Raw genomic sequence first — 19,881 nt, 5'->3', positions numbered from 1 at the left:
AGGAGGATCATTGAGCCCAGGAGTTTGAAACCAGCCTGGGCAACAAAGGGAGACCCAGTCTCTACAAAAAATAAAAAAATTAGCCAGGTGTGGTGGCATGTGTCTGTAGTCCCAGCTACACAGGAGGCTGAGGCAGGAGGATTACTTGAGCCCAGGAAGTTAAGGTTGTAGTGAGCCATGTTTGTGCCACTGCACTCCAGCCTGGGTGACAAAGCAAGACTGTCTCAAAAAAAAGGAAAGGAGATAGGAGAGGAGAAGAGAGAGGAGGAGAGGGGAGGGGAGGGGAGGGGAGGGCACTGGAGAGAAGATGAGGAAAAAGAAAAGAAAAGAGAAAAGCAAAGCAAGGGGGTGACATGGGTTTAGTCTGTAGATGTATGAGATACTTTATGGATAACCGTGTCTATTCATCCCACCTCTGCTTCCTGGATCTGCTGAATCATTCAGCTCATTATTAATGGTGAGGAATTAGGGAGGGGTTACAGGGAGAGGTGCCGTAGTCCACACCTGCAGCAGCACACGGACGGTGCCATGGGAATGGTTCCAGCAGTGGTCTGGGCAAAGGTTTCACGCAGAAGAGATTTGACCTGAGTGTGAAGGGTGAGAAGGCAAAAGCATCTCGGGATGGAACAAATGAAGGAAGACAGGAAAACAAGCAGCCTGAGGGGGCGGTGGTGACTGCCTCTTTAGTGACAGACAGCGGGCAATGGGCAACAAAGCTGGACCAGACTTTGAGGTTGTACATAAATGGTTAAGGATTTTGGACCATCTTATACTGGCAGTGGGCCACCGTAAGTTTTTCAAGTGTGGGAATAATTGATGCAAAACAATATTTCAGGGGAAAAAAAACACAACAGCATTTCAGAAAAAAAAATGAAAACCATAATTTCCAGAAGATAAATTGGCAGTTCTGTATATAGTGAACTCAGTGAGAAGAGGTAAAAGTTCAAAGGACTAATAAAAATAAAAATTACCATTTATTGAGTGTGCTATTGACAGAAATATAATTTTTTTTTTTTCTTGAGACAGAGTCTGGGTCCACCACCCAGGCTGGAGTGCAGTGGCGTGATCTCAGTTCACTGCAGCCTCCACCTCCTGGGCTCAAGTGAGCCTCAGCTTCTCCAGTCTCAGCCTCCCAAGTAGCTGGGGCTACAGGCATGTGCCACCACACCTGGCTAATGTACGTATTTTTAGTAGATATGGGGTTTCATCATGTTGGCCAGGCTGGTCTCAAACTCCTGGCCTCAAGTTGCCTGCCCTCCTTGGCCTCCCAAAGTGCTGGGAATACAGACATGTTGCCATGGGTCCTGGCCAAGAAACAGAAAATTAAAAGAAAGAGCTGTTTTGAGATAACAGTGCTAGAGATAATCAACTTAGATGATAAATTTGACAAAATAGAAGAAATAACCATTAAGTGGGTAGAGATACAGAAATGATGCTGGGAAAAAAAGGATAGAAAATCAGATTTAGGAATCATTTTCATAGAGGTGAACTTGAGTCGAGAGGTTCTAAAGTCATGAAAAAGGATGAGATTTAGCCTGGCATGGTGGTGCACACCTGCTGTTCCCAGCTACTGGGGTGGCTGAAGTGAGAAGATCATGTGAGCCCAGAAGTTTGAGGTTGTACTGCATAATGATCATGCTCATGAATAGTCACTGCATTCCAGTCCCAGCGACATAGCAAAACCCCACCTCTAAAACAAAAAAAGAACAGGCCAGGTGCAGTGGCTCATGCCTGTAATCCTTGCACTTTGGGAGGCTGAGGCAGGCAGATACCTGAGGTCAGGAGTTCAAAACCAGCCTGACTAATGTGGTGAAACCCCGTGTCTACTAAAAATTCAAAAATTAGCCTGGTGTGGTGGCGTAAGCCTGTAATCCCAGCTACTCAGGAGGCTGAGGCAGAAGAATTACTTGAACCTAGAAGGCAGAGGTTGCAGTGAGCCGAGATTTCTCCAGCCTGGGCCACAGAGCAAGACTCTTGTCGCAAAAAGAAAAAAAAAAAAGATGAGATTTAGCAAGAAGAAACTTTAGGACCTCACAATTTTTAAGTACAAAATATTTCACATATGTAGAATAGTACAGAGAACAATAATATGTAACACTCCATACCTACCACCCAGATATTCAAATGTCATTCTTTTGATATATTTGCTTCAGATTCTTTTTTACATTTTTTTTCCTAAAGGAACAACAAACATTACAGATACAATTGAGACTATCTCCATTCCCTTCTCTCCTTCACTACAGATATGTACTATCCTCCTATTGTTCTGTGACCCTTCTAATTAGTTTTATACTCTTATGACATAGACAGAGCCAAAAATATTATGCTAGGTGTAAATTAGGTATGGGCTTGGTGCAGTGGCTCACACTTAGCACTTTGGGAGACCAAGGCAGGAAGACTGCTTGAGCCCAGGAGTTCGAGACAAGACTGGGCAACATGGCGAGACCCTGTCTCTATTAAAAATTTAAAAATTAGCCGGATGTGGTGGTATCCACCTGTGGTCCCAATTACTCTGGAGCCTGCAGTGGGAGGATGGCTTGAGCCCAGGAGGTCAAGGCTGCAGTGAGCTGTGTTCACACCACTACACTCCAGCCTGGGCAACAGAGTGAGACACTGTCTCAAAAAAAAAAAAAAAAAAAAAAAAAGTATGTACATGATATATGTACATATTCTTTTAAAATTTGCTTTTCTTTTATTCAATATTCATATATTTTAGAAATTCATCCACAATTATATATGTGTATATATACAGGAATACATGAAGTACATTCATTTTAACTTCTATATCGTATGCCATTACATGAATATGTCATGAAATATTTCTCCATTTTTTTCTAGTTTTAGCTTTTATAAACAATGTTGTAATGGACAGCCAAGTGTATATTCCAAGCATATGTGCACACTTGCCCAAGAGTTTCTAAGGGGTATAGAGTCCATATTTCTTCTCTTTTTTTTGAGCTGGGGTCTCACCCTGTCACCCAGGCTGGAGTGCAGTGGTGCCATCATGGCTCACTACAGCCTCAGCCCCCCAGCTCAAGCTCAAGCCTCAGACTCCCTAGCAACTGGGACTACAGGCATGTGCCACCCCATTTCGCCTTGTTGCCCAGGCTGGTCTCGAACTCCTCAGCTCAAGTGATCTGCCTGCCTTGGCCTCCCAAAGTGCTAGGATTACAGGTGTGAGCTATCCCACCTGGCCTGGATATATACATTTCTAACAGATAATACCAAATTGCTTTCTAAGTGCATGAATTCTACCCTACATCTCCACGAATACTTATCTTGCCAGATTTCTAATTTTTCCTTATCCATCAGGCATAAATTATTGTCTTGTCCTCTAATTTGCATTTATCTGATCACCACTGAGTTTGGACATTTTTATTCAGGTCCCTCCTTCTGGGAATGAAATTGCTTACTGTAATCTTTGTCCTTAGTTTCTATGAGGTTGAGGGTCTTTTTTCTTTTCTTTCTTTTTTTTTCTTTTACTGAGTTACGGGGGTTCTTTATGTATTTTGGATAGGAATTCTTTGTCAGTTGCATGTATTCTAAACGTCTTTTCCCAGTCTATGCTTTGTCTTCTAACACTATTTACTATTTACTGTGTCTTTAAGGTTTTTTTGTTTGTTTTTGCTTTTTTGATACAGTCTCACTCTGTTGCCCAGGCTGGAGTGCAGTGGCACAGTCTCGGCTCACTGCAGTGCCTCATGGGTTCAAGCGATTCTCCTGCCTCAGCCTCCTGAGTAGCTGGGACTACAGGCACCTGTCACCACGCCCAGCTAATTTTTGTATTTTTATTAGAGACGGTGTTTCACCCTGTTGGCCAGGCTGGTCTCAAACTCCTGACCTTGTGATCTGCCTGTCTCAGCCTCCCAAAGTGCTAGGATTACAGGCTTGAGCCACCACGCCGGGCCAAGTTTTTTTAATTATGAAAATGTTCAATTGCTCACAAAAGTTGAGAAAACAATATATTGAAACTACATTGTCTGTTACCCAGACCCAACAAGTAACAAGATTTTGCTATATTTGCCTTATCTCTCTCTTTTTCTTTCTTACATTTCTGCCAACATATTTTAAAGTAATCCCAGATTGCATGTCATTTCACTCCTACATACTTCATTAAGCATCTATACAACTAAGGACATTTTCTTATGTAGTCACCATGTGCCAATCATGATGATTTCTATCAAAATTAACAACTATTCTTTCGTATCACCTAATAGATGGTGATCTGGGATACTTGGAAGTTTTTAATGAGGCTGCAGTTTTTCTGCTGCAAAACACAGATATCGCATTGCCTGGCCTGGGATTACAATTGCTGTCCTTCCTATGTGATGATGACCCATGCGTGATTCCACTACTGACTGATCAGCAGGTCCTTCTTCAGGAAGCAGGAAGGCTTTTCTGCACCTGGGAGAGACAGGCGACGACTGCTTCAGTCTGTACCCGTGGCAGCTGCTTACAAAGCATATGACCACTTAAGTCATTATCTCTGACACCTCTGTTGGAAAATAGCCATCTACCTCAGAGGAGGTGGTCTGTCTGCTGCTGATAGATCCAGGCAACCACACCGATGCTTCCCTCTGAGGTCTGGAAATTCACACATAAAAGTCTTCATAACCTTTAGGGAAGAGGCAGCCAGAGAAACTCGATTCCAGTCAGGATGGTTTGGGGGATGGGCTAAGGTTAATCCCTCTACCGTGTTCTCAGAATGAAGAAAACAGACATTTACTGGGAAAAAGAACAGCTCTGAATACAAATACTAGAATAGGGCTTTTCAAATGTGTGCCTTCTGTGGCTCCCTTTATCCAGAGAAAAAGAGTCCATGGATTTCTCCCTATACTGCTTAACGTGGCAAAAGACCCCGAATTGCTGGAATTAATGGGAAGACTAGAGCAGCTCTGGATAAGACACCAGTGAGGTAATGTCTGGTTTTTGTTAAATATCCCAAATAGATTACTCACTCTTGCTAGATAAAAGGTAAAGACACTGTGGTGCTATTAACACAAATCCTGCTGCAAACAGGGCCCCCATGGGTCCCCGGACTGGGGAGCTGCCATGCTGTTCAGAAGACCAGTGGTGGGGGCAGGAGAGGGGGGCAGTCACAGTAAACATTGTCCAGAGAAGAAAACCAGTCAGCTCTGTGATCTTTGCAGACTCCTTTTTGTTAAGGAACCCAGAACACCAATGAGACCCTGGGAAGCTCATATTAGACAGAGCCAGAAAGAAGGTCTGTGGGAAAGATCCCTTCTCTCTGTCTTCAGTAGAAGAGCTAGCTTGGCAGAACTGGATAGCCAGGCCCGAAGGCTCCACTGGCTCCTCTTACCCTCGGGGCTTTTGATTCTACACCTGGAGCAATTCCTTCCATTTAAAGCACTTTTTTTTTTTCTTTTTTTTTAGAGACAAAGTCTCACAAAGCCCAGGCTGGAGTGCACTGGCGTAATCTCAGCTCACTGCAATCTCCGACTACCAAGTTCAAGTGATTCCCCTGCCTCAGCCTCCTGAGTAGCTGGGATTACAGGCCTGCCCCACTACGCCCGGCTAATTTTTATATTTTTAGTACAGATGGGGTTTCACCATGTTGGCCAGGCTGGTCTTCAACTCCTGACCTCAGGTGATCCGCCCACCTCGGCCTCCCAAAGTGCTGGGATTACAGGCATGAGGCCACTATGCCTGGCTTTTTTTTTTTTTTTAATTATTTTTTGAGACATGGTCTCCCTCTGTGGCCCAGGCTGGAGTGCGGTGGCACGATCTTGGCTCACTGCAATCTCCACCTCCCAGGTTCAAGTGATTCTCCCGCCTCAGCCCCCTGAGTAGCTGGGATTACAGGCATGTGCCACTACAGGCCAGCTAATTTTTGTAATTTTAGTAGAGATGGGGTTTCACCATGTTGGCCAGGCTGGTTTCAAACTGTTGACCTCAGGTGATCTGCCTGCCTTGGCCTCCCAAAGTGCTGGGATTACAGGCGTGAACCACCACCCCCGGCCCCATTTAAATCACTTTACAGTTTACAAAGAATTTCCACATGCATTGTTTCAACTGCTCCTCATAAAAGCCTTGTAAGATGAGCTGAGAATATTGAGGCTCAGATTGGTTAAGTCATCAGGCAGAGTCATAGCTGTTTTCCTCCATTTATTGAGAGAGTTGGATAAAAGTCTCCGAGGTAGTTCCCTTCTCAACCTTAGAGTCTAGGGTTGTCAGAGGCCTGGGAGAGGCTGAGAAGAGAGCCAGGGAATTGGCAGAGCTTCTGTCCTGCAAAGAGGCAAATGGAACACCAGGAAACTGGACCTTTTTCCCCAAGGATTCTTGCTTTCAGTCGAGTCATCCCACATACTCTCTGACTCTGTGGTAGGGTCCTTGAAATTTCATTTCACAATTTCCTGGCAGATATCAGGGCAGCGGATGGTAATCCCGTTAGTGTTGGCCAGTCTCCCAAACAGGCCCAAATGCTGCCTGCTTGCCCTGTTGCAAACTTCCTCCTCCCCTCTACTGTTGCCTGGCCAGCCGGCCCTTAATCTTAGTGGTGAGCTCTGCAACCTTGCCAAGAAGTCTCCCAGACAAGTGTAAACTCCTCATGATTGTGAGCAAACAGCAAGGCTGGCATTCCCCATCACACCTGCCATCCCCTCACTCACTTCCATTTATAAGCTTACACTATATGCAGGACCTGCCTTACAGAAGCCCTGAGACACAGTCAGTCAGGCTCACAGGAGCTGGGAACTCAGCTCCTTCAGACCTGGAAGGACCTGGGTCTGCGCTGGGAAATGTTTGCGCTCATCATGTCGAATGCATCATCCATGAACTTTTCCTCTGAAAAGCTTAGCATATCTCACTGTGATTCTTGCTGCTCCCAGTTCCTCTTTCTAAAGGAAATCACCAGCCTCCTCTGGGGCCTCAAAGCTTTAGTAATCAGGAACTAAATAACATGAAAAACATGGAGAATTGCATGGAGGCAAAACAGTACCACAGCTGTACCTACTATTTATAATGAAAGTCAGCCCAGAGTGCCTGCCTTTTTCATCATCTCTCAGTTATCCACATGCTCGACCTGGGGGACAGGAGAGAGCAGGTAGAAAATCATGATTATCCTGTGGTTCACCTTACAGTTTACAACGCATTTTGAAAATTTACATACACTTGGCCAGGCACGGTGGCTCATGCCTGTAATCCCAACATTTTGGGAGGCGGGCGGATCACTAGGTCAGGAGATCGAGACCATCCTGGCTAACATGGTGAAACCCCATCTCTACTAAAAATACAAAGAAATTAGCTGGGCGTGGTGGCAGGTACCTGTAGTCCCAGCTACTCGGAAGGCTGAAGCAGGAGAATGGCATGAACCCAGGAGGTAGAGCTCGCAGTGAGCCAAGATCATGCCACTGCACTCCAGCCTGGGCAACAGAACGAGACTCCATCTCAAAAAAAAAAAAATTACATACACTTAAAATACGTTATTTCTCTCAATTCTCAGAATAAAACCATATAGTACATAATAGATACAAATTTTGGTTTCTCTTCTTTTTTCCCAATGAGGTTGGAAAGGAAGATACTACTCTTTCTACCTTACTAAGAAGCAAATCAAGGTTGTAATTATTCAAAATCAAATAAATATATTGTAGTGGACTCTAAACTCAAATTCAGCTTTCCTGGCAATAAATGCCAGAATCCCAGATTCCTGGGTTTTCTATATGACCCCTTCCTCTTAAGTCCTTTGCTCCCTGTGGAGCTGTAGCTTTGTTTTGTTTTATTTTATTTTATTTTAGAGACAGAGTCTCACTCTGTGAGACCAGTGCACAGCACGATCCTGGCTCACTGCAGACTCTACCTGCCAGGCTCAAGTAATTCTCCCACCTCAGCCTCCCGAACAGCTGAGACTACAGGTGTGTGCCACCATGTCTGGCTAATTGTTTCATTTTATTTTATTTTTATTTTTATTTTTGAGATGAAGTCTCGCTCTGTTGCCCAGGCTGGAGTACAGTGGCATGATCTCGGCTCACTGCAAGCTCCACCTCCCGGGTTCACGCCATTCTCCCGTCTCAGCTTCCCTAGTAGCTGGGACTACAGGCGCCCGCCACCATGCCTGGCTAATTTTTTGTATTTTTAGTAGAGATGGGGTTTCACCATGTTAGCCAAGATGGTCTTGATTTCCCGACCTCGTGATCCGCCCACCTCGGCCTCCCTAAATGCTGGGATTACAGGCGTGAGCCACCGTGCCTGGCCTATTATTTTATTTTTTGTAGAGACAGGGTCTCATTATGTTACCCAGGCTGGTCTCGAACTCCTGGGCTCAAGCAATCCTCCCACATTAGCCTCTCAAAGTGTTAAGATTACAGGTGTGATCCACCACGCCAGGGCAATTTTACTTTATTGAGACAGTTCTCGCTATTGACCATGCTGGAGTCCGGTGGCACAATCACAAGTCATTGCAGCCTCTATCTCCTGGGCTTAAATGATCCTCCCACCTCGACCTCCCAAATAGGTAGGACTACAGGCAAATGCCACCATGTCTGGTTAATTTTTACTTTTTGTAAAGATGAGGTCTTGCTATGTTGCCCAGGCTGGTCCCAAACTCCTGGGCTCAAGGAATCTTCTTGCTTCAGCCTCCTAAAGTGCTGGGATTACAGACACGAGCCACTGTGCCTGGCCTATAGCTTTAAAAATTTCCCTAACGTACACCATCCTCACTATTCCCAGGAACAGTTCTAAGTAATTGAAGTCTATGAACTAGTTTAATCCTCATAAAACACTGAGGTAGGTATCAATATTATTCCCATTCTATAGACAAGGAAACTGATGCATGTAGTGGTTAGCAAATATGCCCAAAGGTACACCGCTCATAAGTGGCAGAGCAGGAATATGAATACAGCCAGCCTGGTTCCGGGGTCTGGATTCTTGATCACTGTACTATACCAACTTTCACTTTGTTGTGAGCACCTGCCTGTCTCAGAGATCAGTCAGTAAGTCCTTTGAGGACAAAAACTGTCCTTTGATCCTTATTCCTGAGCCGTAGGCATTACATTTGGCACAGAGTATATGCTCAATAACCATCTATTCATGCATCTGAACAAATGCATGAATAACTGGTCAGGAGGGACGCCAGCAGAAAGGCCACCCTGTTTAAACCTAAAATCGCAGAACTCAAACTGTTCCTCCATTCTTTCTTCTGCTTTTCTCCAAGATATTACATAGCCACAAAAGCAGATTCTTGATTCCAATCTAGTCCATCCTTTGATAGACTTTGAGTGATCAGCTCTCCCAAAGGCAGTGCCAGCTCTCAAGTACCCAATGCAGAGCTGCTGGGGACCCCGGCTGAGGTCCATCTTTAGGCTCCCAGGGCTACACTTTCGTGTTGGGGTTTAGGTCAACAGGATTCCCACAGAAACTGGAAATCAGACCCACGGACAGCATCTATGGTGAGGTGGAATCAAACAGTAAGGGCTTCCCAGAACGTCCGAGTGAATCAGCTGCTCAGGCTGGGACAAATCCAGAACACATACCCACAAGGGGTGGCAAGTTGTAAATTGAGATCTAATATGAGCCATCTGGTCTGGCAAAATGGCCAACTGGAGGGATGGGAGCCTGGAAACTGCCCAGAAGCAAACTTATCTTGGGGAAATGATGAGTCAGCTCTGTCCAAAAACAAAAGCCTTTAATGAAGTCCTTCGCAGTAAGCCCCATAGTATCTTTCTGGAGCAGCCAGAGTTGAGTAACTCCATCTAAAGGTTACCTCTGGATTCAAAGTTTTTAGATGCCTGGTCCCAGGCCTGGGTATAACAGAGCATGAACACAGGCGAGGTAAACCTGCATTGCTTTGTGGGGGTGGGATGGGATTCAAGAATCATTTCACAGCCAGATAGATGTGTCAGGTAAGATATGATGGGACATGCAGGACTAGCTGGGGTCCAGCATTTCCCCCTAGCATGGGGACAGTTTAGCCTTGGTCCTGGAGGACAGCTTTCCAGTGTCTTCTCCCAGCCACAGTCGCTAAAAAGCAACCAATTACCAGGTCTAATTATCTTCCCTCAGCCTCTTTTCTGGCAGCAGCTGCCAAGGCTCTTGCCAAAACTCTGCTTCACCAACACCCTGATCCAAAAAGCCCCAAGTCAACAAGGAGAAGGCTCTGTGGGCCCAGAACAGCTGTGAGGCTTCCCAACACCAAGACGGGGCACAAGAGGTCAGCGCCGGGAGCTTCAAAGCAACTCGCCCCCTTGGCCTCAGCATCTGGATGGAGGAGAAGTGGTGGCGCCAGCCACCTGGAACCACACCAGAAAATGACACAACGGCAATCAACACACTGGCCCCAACCACCCCCACCCCAGGAAGTTAGGAAGCTTTTTAAAGGCCTGTTTGTGCTTGTGGTGGAAGCTCCAAGGTCAGGGCTGGCCTACAGCTCAGCGTGTGCTTCACAGCTGAGCGTAGCTGGGAGGTAGGTCAGGGATACTCTAGGTCGGGGCTGGGGGCTCTCAGGGCACCACGCCACTGCTGATCCCTACTTCCTTGCACTCCAAAGTAGCTTTCCTACTTCTGCCCACAGGTGAGCCTGAGACCTGATTCACCTCTTCCTGCATGGAGCAAGAGGTAGCTTCCTCCTGAAAGATGTCCTGAGCCGCAGAGGTTCTCTCTGACTTGCACAAGAATGAGTGTTCAAAACCCCAGTCACCTAGGGGGCCTGGACTTGTGTGAGCAGAAGTGGGGAAAACCAGGTGGCCATCCACTCGGCCTCCAACCTTGCAGCCCCAGGGGAAGAAGGACCAGGTGCAGTTTGCTGGGCAGTTATGAAACTTGAGAAGCTGGAGTGACTTTGGGCTGGTGCTTTGAGAACAGGGAGGTATTGTGTGATGAGGCGCAGAGAGGGTATAGAATACCCAACAGTTCATGCACAAACACGATCCCAGCCTTGTGCGGAGAAAGGGGCTTCCAGGGGCCTGGGTGGTTTCAAACTGGAATGTGAGGAGAAAGGTAGTGCCTATGAGGCTGTTGTTGACCCATACCCAGAAGAAGGCGCAGAAGCCAAGCCAGCCCTCACCCCTACGCACAGACAGTTCCACAGAGCTCAACACATATGCCCTGAGACAACATCTCTGGGGATATAGAAATCCTATCTGTCAGCAATTAAAGAATATTTTCTTAAATCTTTGGAGGGCATCTTCTCCATGTGTTGTCATCTTGGTCATCAGCAAATACCCACTGAGCAGGACCATCTGCATGGTCCTGTCAGAGGTATTAGGTCACGAAGGCCAGTGCCTGCCCTCCCCGGCCCTGCACCCTGATGACAGACACCAACCATAAGGGGCAGCAAAATAGCTGGAGATTGAGCAACCAGACACACCAGGCTTGCAACTGGTCAAACAAGAAACGCAGTGCACCTCATCTGTGCACTAAAAACAAAAGCTTTACAAGTTTTACAATTTTTCTCTCTCACAGTGACTGGAAAGCTGGATAAGGTGAGAAGAGAATTTCTCTGCAAAGCAGAGAAATTGGGTAGAGAAAGTGATAATGGAGTGATAAGCCAGGGGAGCTGGGAACAATGGCTCTCAGGTCTGAGTCGGGAAGGATCCAGGACAGGCACCTAATTGGTTATGGTTTCACTCTCCTCTCTGGGCTTATATTCTCCATCTGTCCTCCCACAGTTTCCAGCTGAGGGCGCTGAGATCTGGTAGGTCTCAAACCCTTTCTCCCTTTACTTACTGAAAGAAAGCTGTAGTTATCAGCATGCTGGCTCTTGCAGCCCCAGGTGCCACACTAAGCTCCCAGGCCAGTCCCTAACCCTGTGGCCTCTAAAAAAAAAAAAAATTAAGTCGAGACAGGGAGGTGGGAGGACCTTCCACACCATGTTCCAGTCCTCACTGCCCACTCCAGTGCCTTCTTTCTCAAACAGTCATCTTAGACATCTCTGCCATATTCCCACCCCCAACTTCCCCCTGGAGAAGGGCTGCATCTGCTTCCTAAAAGCTTGTCTTCTCGGCCTTTTCTCATGCCCACATTGTATCTGAAAGCCTGACCATTCCATTAGTCATCATCTGACCTTTGTTTCCCAAATCCAGCTCCTCTCTGCAGCTTTCCCTCATTGCCACCCCCCAATTAACCAGTCCCAGTGAATCTGAGCAGAGGCTCAGCAGAATTTTGGGACTTGATCGTAAACACCACTTATTATAGTGAGTGGTATATGCAGACATTACCTTATTCATGCTGTGTCCTCCCCACAACCTCTACAAAACCTAAGTTAGTCCTTGCGCCATGTTGGACTGCAAGACTGATGACGCGACAGCTGTGATCAATCAAGATTCCACAATCACCATTCTGCAGGCCACCAGGAGCTTTTCTACACCAAAGTCCTCTGCTGAGTGGAGATGTCATCTGCTTTATTAATTAATGGAAACACTGTTCATCCAAATGCTCCAGGGCATGGTTTAAAAAAAAAAAAAAAACAGAACATTTTAAAAATGATAAAAATAACCTTTGCCAGCATAGAAATAGCTGAAGCTTTTTGTTTGTTTTTGTGTTTTTTTGTTTTGAGACAGAGTTTTGCTCTTGTTGCCCAGGTTGGAGTGCAATGGCACAATCTCAGCTCACTGCAACCTCCGCCTCCCAGGTTCAAGCAATTCTCCTGCCTCAGCCTCTCGAGTAGCTGGGATTACAGGCACGTGCCACCACGCCCGGCTAATTTTTTGTATTTTTAGTAGAGATGGGGTTGCTTCATGTTGGTCAGGCCGGTCTCAAACCCCTGACCTCAGGTGATCCACCTGCTTCGGCCTCCCAAAGTGCTGGGATTACAGGCATGAGCCACCACGCCAGCCTAGCTGAAGTTTTATCCTGGCCCTTTCATCCCAGCAGCAATTCTTCCTCCCCAGCCCCATTGCACCCCTCTTCCCCCTACAGCACCCCCACCCAGGTCGCTGTCCCCCTTTCCCACCTTCCCTACCGTGCTTCTTTGTCGATTAACAGAATTCCTGCCAGTGTTTGCTAATTGGGTTAATGGAGTGGCTGCATAATTGTTCTCTCTCTCTTCACAGCCCAACTCCCCATACTGGCTGCTTTCTGACTACCTGCCTCTCAGCTGTTCCAGGATCACTAATTTGCAACAACAGCTTCCATTGTCATCCACATCTGGGACTTTGGGATTTTAAGTGAATCTCCCTAAGGCGGAGAACAGAAGATGCTGCTATTTTGGCTTGTCTGGTCTACAATGGGGCCATTCTGCGGAGTTTCTGTTCAGTGCAGGGCTGCCCGGGTGAAGGGGAAATTGGAGCTGTGATGGGATTCAGCCAGAGAGCTGCATGCTGAGGACCAGGGAGGGAGGGGAGGAGGGGGAGGGCAAGGAAGGAGGTGGGGGGTGGGAGCAAAATCTTGACCTTTTCTTCCCAGCCATATGGGTTTGCATTTCGTTTTAATCAGTTTCAGATGAAACTGACAAGCCAGGAACCTCAGGAATCTCAGTGCCCCCACCTTTGGCCTCTGGTCTCTAGAACAGCCAGCCGCTGAGGTTGGACAGTGTGTGACCTGGCCTGACCCAGCTTCCCCCAGAGGAGGCAGCATTGAGGGTGGCCTTTGCGATACCCAAGGTTCAATCTGGGCCTGTTCTCTCTCAACATCCTTGGGAAAAAAAACAAGATTTTTTCCCTCTGTTGTTTTTTTGAAGTGTTTTTTCTGCTTGAAATCTGTTTCACCTAAAAGGGATCATTACCTACCCAAAGTATAGAAATGTTCGCATTCTTGGAGTGGGTTGCAACCGGGGCAGTGACAGAAGCCTCCAGGAACTCTGAGATGTCCCTGGGGGATGCCTTAGTAGGTAGGGGTGGCATGAGGGTGCTAGTACAGTCTTTGGTCTAGAGGTCTCTTGAGCCCCCTTACAGGGACTATATTTCTTAGGTTGACTTTTTTTGTTTTTTTGGTTTTTTTGAGATGGAGTCTTGCTGTATCACCTAGGCTGGAATACAGTGGTATGATCTCAGCTCACTGCAACCTCTGCCCCCCAGGTTCAAGCGATTGTCATGCCTGAGCCTCCCAAGAGTAGCTGGGATTACAGGTGCATGCCACAACACCTGGCTAAGTTTTGTATTTTCGGTAGAGACAGGGTTTCACCATGTTTGTCAGGCTGGTCTTGAACTCCTGGCCTCAAGTGATCCACCCACCTAGGCCTCCCAAAGTGCTGGGATTATAGGCGTAAGCCACAATGTCCAACCTTCTTAGGTAGACTTCTATCTCTGCCCTCTTTGCCCTTCCCTCCCCACCTTTCTCAGCCCCAGCCACCACCCCGGCTGCAATCCTTGTTCCAGGGCTTCTGATCAGAATCCCCTAGGGAGTGCTGAATGTGGGTCCCTAGGGGTCAGCTCTGGGCTGCTCCCACAGATACACAAGGAAGAACATTTTTCGGCATTTCATACAGTGACATTTTATATTGTTCTATCTTGTAATTGGTTTACTTCCTGATTTCCCCAAACAGTTATGAGGGTAGGAAATGGTTAGGCCTCTCTGAAACCCCAGTGTACTGTGCCCTGTTATGGTAGGGGCTTCATCTGTGCTTATTTCTGCCTTCAGTTTTGATTATTTGTAAACTTGCCTAATCCCTGCACCCTCCTCTGCTTTCATTACTTGTAAGCTTCTTGTGTACATCTTTGTAGTCACTGTAGCAACCCTGGTAGGGTGACAGGCCCGGATTAGGTGCTCAATAAGGAATTAATAAATTAAACTGGATTGGAGATTCCTGGCAATCAAATGAGAGCCCTTGTGAAAGGAAGTGTTGAGATTTAGCAAAAAGTAAACAAATCCACCAACATGTTTTCAGCTAAGCTGGGTGTATGTACTGATATACTGAATGGGGGACCATTTCCTTCCGAAAGGCTGGAGTCGGCCCTCCAGGTTGGCTGTCTCTGTGTGACTGTCTGCACACCACTGCCCTCCACTGGACACTGAGTCAAAGCTGCCCCAGACCCACGTTGGTGTCAGGACTCCCTCAGGTTTTCTTCTCTCCCTATCTGGGACACAACCTCCTGGGCAAACCGGTTTCTTGGTTGGCTTCTCTTACCAGGTTCGTTTTACCCTGACTGCCTTGCATTGAATCCATGAAACCTGGGAAGTACAAGAGGAACAATGTCTTCTTTTACTCCTGGCATATAGTGGGGTCAGTACATATTTAATAAGTGAAAATAAACATGACACACTTTCCTGGCAAGCCAGCAGCACTTTGGACTAGTATTATGATTATTAATATAAGAATCCATTTAAGAACCTATATTTGTTCTTAGTCTAAAGTAGCTACAGTGTTAATTGTTTTTAGAAGACAACTGAGGAAAACAAAGAGGCACCAAAACTTAAGCAAAAGAAAGAGTTCAAAAACAGTCATTCCTCTTTATCTTAACAACCACCAAACCTTCCTCCTCTTGCATGCCTCTGTAGACCTTTGGGAAGATACAGAACAGGATGTAAAGGGAGGGGAAGTGAACACAGGGATTAGACTGCTCCCTCCCTGGCTGTGACACGCTCTCCAGCTTCAGCTATTGGTATTTGTGAACTTGCCTTATTATCTCTGCCCCGACCTCACTAGCTTGTAAATTGCGTTGCCTAGCACAATGACTGGCCTATAAAACGTCTGCCATACACAGTTAACTGAATTCTGGTAGTCGAATATGCATGAGTTACTAATAATTTGCCAACGGTAATAGTAAAATAAGTTTTTTGTTTGTTTGCTTTTGTTTTGTTTTTTTAAGAGACATCGCACTTACAGCTTAGAAATTTTGATTTGGTGAGAAATTGTTTTCACCTTCCACAATTCAACTCTGGGGTTAGCTCTGGACCAGGCAGGCAGTGGGATATATGAATCTGAAGCTCAGGGAGGAAGCCTGGACGAAAAGGAATCCAGGAGCCTCATAGCATGCAGGTTGGGGTTAAAACTCAAAGGGTATTTATTGTCCAGGAAGAACTAGAGAGGGTGAAAACCAGAGGCTGGTGTCTTGGGATCCCAATCCTGAAGAACCAGGGATTGGGCTGAGGCGGCAGAGGAGGCCAGGACAGAGCCAAAGCAGAAGTCAGAGAGGAGCAAGAAAGAATGGGGCCCAAAAAGTCACGGGTCTGGGAAGTTTTCGGGATTAGAGTGTAGCCAGTGGCCTCAAATACAGCTGAATAATCTAGTCACAAAGTATTGAGAGATGTCTGCTGGAGTGGGTAATATAATAGTTGGTGAACTCATGAAAGCAACTTTGGGGTGAAAGGGTAGATACAGTGGAAATGGGATCGGGAATGGGAGGCAAAGACATGAACACAATCGTGGGAGGCAGTGAACATAAGGAAAAGTGCAAGGGTTTTGGTTTTGACCCTGAACCCAGGCTCTGCTCTACCCATCTAGCTTCTGCATTGCTACCAGTTACATTTTCTAAAAATCAAAATTAATCCTGTCACTTCCGGTTATGATTCACATCCACTGGCTTCTGCCATTTGCTGGATAATCTGGAGCAAAGTCTGGGGCCAATTTGTTTAGTGTCACTTATTTTTCAGGTTTGGTTTCTTCATCACCTGTAAAGGAGAGTGGTACAGGACTATAATCCCTTGTCTGAAATCCTTGAGGCCACCCGTATTTCAGAATTCGCAGCCTTTTGGATTCTAGAAAGGTGAAACAGTGCACATAAGGTATATTACATAATACCACCAGCAGAGTCTGGGCCCCACCCTGGAACCAAACACACCAAGTGAAACAAATAAAGACTAAGCAACCTTACTTGAGGTCAGGTCGTTTTCTACTAATGGAGTTACCATGATACTTTTGTTTTCCAGAGCTTTTCAGATTTTTGCAATTGTAATGAGGCTCACGGACCACCCTGGCAGAGTTGCTTGAAAGCTCAAAGAAGATATGTGTGTGAAAATGAAGCAGAAAGAATAACCACAAAGGGTACAGAGGCCCTGATCTTCTTGACTGGGAATGAAAGGAATTTTTCCTTTTCTGACATTGTGCATGTGTGAGCAATTTATAAAGGACACTCTCTGATAGCCTTTCAGAAGCCACAGCAGGAAAGGAATAACCTAGTTTAAAGGATGCATCCGGCAGCCATTAAAAAAAAAAAGAAAGAAAAGAATGAAATCATGTCCTTTGTAGCAACATGGATAGAGCTGGAGGCCATTATCCTAAGTGAACTACTGTAGAAACAGAAAACCAGATACAGCATGTTCTCACTGATAAGTGGGAGCTAAACAATGGGCACTCCCATATGGTTTGGCTCCGTGTCCTCACCCAAATCTCATGTTGAACTCTAATTCCCAGTGTTGGGGGAGGGACCTGGTGGGAGGTGATTGGATCATGGGGCTGGATTTCCCCCTTGCTGTTCTTGTGATAGTGAGTTCTCACAAGATCTAGTTGTTTAAAATTGTGTAGCACTTCCCCCTTCTCTCTCTCTCTCTCTCTCTCTCTCCTGCTGCCATGTGAAGAAGTGCTTGCTTCTAAGCACTTGATTTGGCCCTTCTGCCATGATTGTTAAGTTTCCTGAGGCCTCTGCAGTCATGCCTTCTGTACAGCCTGCAGAACTGTGAGTTCAGTTAAACCTCTTTTCTTCATAAATTACCCAGTCTCAGGTAGTTCTTTATAACAGTATGAGAATGGATGAATACGGATACACATCAACATAAAGAGAGAAATAATGGACACTGGGGACTCCAAAAGGGGGAGGGTGGGAAGATGGAAAGGGTTAAAAAAGTACTGATTGGGTACAATGTTTACTATTTGGGTGATGGGTACACTAGAAGCCTAATCCCCACCAGTATGCAATATACCCATGTAACAAACATGTACATGTACCCCCTGAACCTAAAATTAAATTTTTCAAAAAAGAATGCATTGTAGTGTGACTGGGGACATTCACATAATCAAGGGCAATTCCCATAACTTCTTCCTCATCTTGATTTCTCTGCCTCTGTAGGGGCTAAGGCTGGGCTATGCTTGGAGATGCTGGAACTCACAGTGATGGGGACCCTCACAATGGAAATCTGTTCTTTACTGTCATTCTCTCCATACTATGAGGCAGGGACTGGGCCTGTCTTGTTCACTGCTGGGTCTCTAATGCCTAGCCCAGCTCCTGGTGTTTGTCCAGGGTGGACATTTGTTTTATTTTTTGCTGAATTGAATTGAAACTGATCTCTTATGTTTCTTGTGACAATTGAATTGAAACTGATCTCTCATGTTCCTTGTGACAGAAGGCAAAGTTGGCATTGTCTTAACTTCCATTGTTTTCATCTTTAGGGAAAACCCCCTACACCTGGGGTCATTCTGCCCAACTCTGCTCTCTCTGCCTCTGCTCATTGCTCTTTATAGCTTCCCTCAAAACACACACACACACACTTCTCATTAACTGAGGATTTGGGTCCCTGGCTCATAGCCTTCTCCTTCATCTTATTCCCTTTCTTACTCATACAAGACTTTAATTTTGTGTGGACAACCCAGCCTCACCAGTGACTATTGCTACTGTAAAATGTTAAACCCCAATATCCAATCTGACTAAAATTTCTTATTTCCTGTTATATTGAATTCAGATTTCCTTTAATTCTGGTTTCTTAGTTTCTCTCTTTTGACCCAATTAATTACCATCTATCTAGCATGGATCCCATAATTTATCAGTTCAATCACTCTCTTACCAGTACCTTTAACATTCTTAGTCCTTTGTTCTTCTTCCTCATGTACCCTATAAATCCCTAATATCCGTCTTTTCCAGTCCAAAACCCAAGCTTCTGGGTGTTGCTGGAGACAGACCCCAGTTGGAGCTATTCCCAGATATGATCTCCAGTTTCAGCTTTCTACTCTACTTGACATACTGCTTTTGAGTTTCTTTCTCTTTTTTTAGATGGAGTCTCGCTCTGTTGCCCAGGCTGGAGTGCAGTGGCCCAATCTCGGCTCACTGCAAGCTCCGCCTCCCGGGTTCACGCCATTCTCCTTCCTCAGCCTCCTGAGTAGCTGGGACCACAGGCGCCCGCCACCACGCCCGGCTAATTTTTTGTATTTTTAGTAGAGACAGGGTTTCACCGTGTTAGCCAGGATGGTCTCGATCTCCTGACCTTGTGATCCACCAGCCTCGGTCTCCCAAAGTGCTGGGATTACAGGCGTGAGCCACCGCGCCCAGCCTGATTTTTCTATCTGTGTCCTTCTCTAAAAGTTATAAACATGCACAAAATCTTTCCATCTCAAAATATAATACTCTTTACCTGGTGTCCCCTTCAGGCCATCTTCTTTATTTTTTTTTTCACTTTTGCGAGTGTCTTGCTCTGATGCCCAAGCTGGGTTGCGTAGCGTGATCATGGCTCACTGCAGCCTCGAACTCCTGGGCTCAAGCGATCCTCCTGCTTGGAGGATCAGATTTCTTATCCTTGCATAAGTGATTATATGGCTTCTTCCTCATCTCCTAAACACCAGTCATCTGACATACACTGCAGATCTAAAATGGGTCTACGCGTTCTGCTCTTCCTTGCCCACCTGTTGAGCTTGCGCCGCTTCTGTGAGCCTCCGCCCACCCACAAGTGATCGTTCTTCCTTCGCGCTTCACTAACCCGACATAAATGTTTATCATATAAAGTTTTCCGTTGCACTCTTGTGTTTATGTCCCCTGGCTTCTTCACCAAGCTGTGTGACAGCTAGGCCCTGTCGACTCCTTCCTCGTATCTGCAGCGCCTATCGCAGAGTCGCTTAATCTTTGTTGAAGGAAGCTGCGGTTCACCTCTGAGGGCTGCGGGACGGACGCCGCTCATTCGGCCCTACAGGGGGTGCTGTGGCAGCAGCCGGCATTGGTTGCCCTGCCCTCCACTTCTCTCGCTCAGCTCCCGAGCTACACGCCCTGGGCTCCGCCCACTCCCTGACAACATCCCTCCTGCCCATTGGGCGAGCGTGGACGGGGCTGTCCAATGGAGCGAGGCGTTGGT

At 46.3% G+C, this 19,881-nt stretch overlaps 1 long non-coding RNA gene across 3 annotated transcripts in view; it reads right to left on the bottom strand.

Moving 5' to 3' along the window:
* LOC103230006 (uncharacterized) overlaps positions 1–19,869 on the bottom strand; it is a 60,836-nt gene extending 40,967 nt beyond the window's left edge. For all 3 annotated transcript variants that reach the window (XR_012091171.1, XR_012091173.1, XR_012091172.1), the window contains exon 1: positions 19,171–19,869. This is a non-coding gene — a long non-coding RNA (uncharacterized lncRNA). The remainder of the gene's footprint in view (positions 1–19,170) is intronic.
* Positions 19,870–19,881: the final 12 nt, after the last annotated feature.

This window comes from Chlorocebus sabaeus, chromosome 25, assembly GCF_047675955.1.
Source record: "Chlorocebus sabaeus isolate Y175 chromosome 25, mChlSab1.0.hap1, whole genome shotgun sequence".
NCBI classification, from domain to species: Eukaryota; Metazoa; Chordata; class Mammalia; order Primates; family Cercopithecidae; genus Chlorocebus; species Chlorocebus sabaeus.
This window is presented reverse-complemented; position numbering and strand designations above follow the sequence as displayed.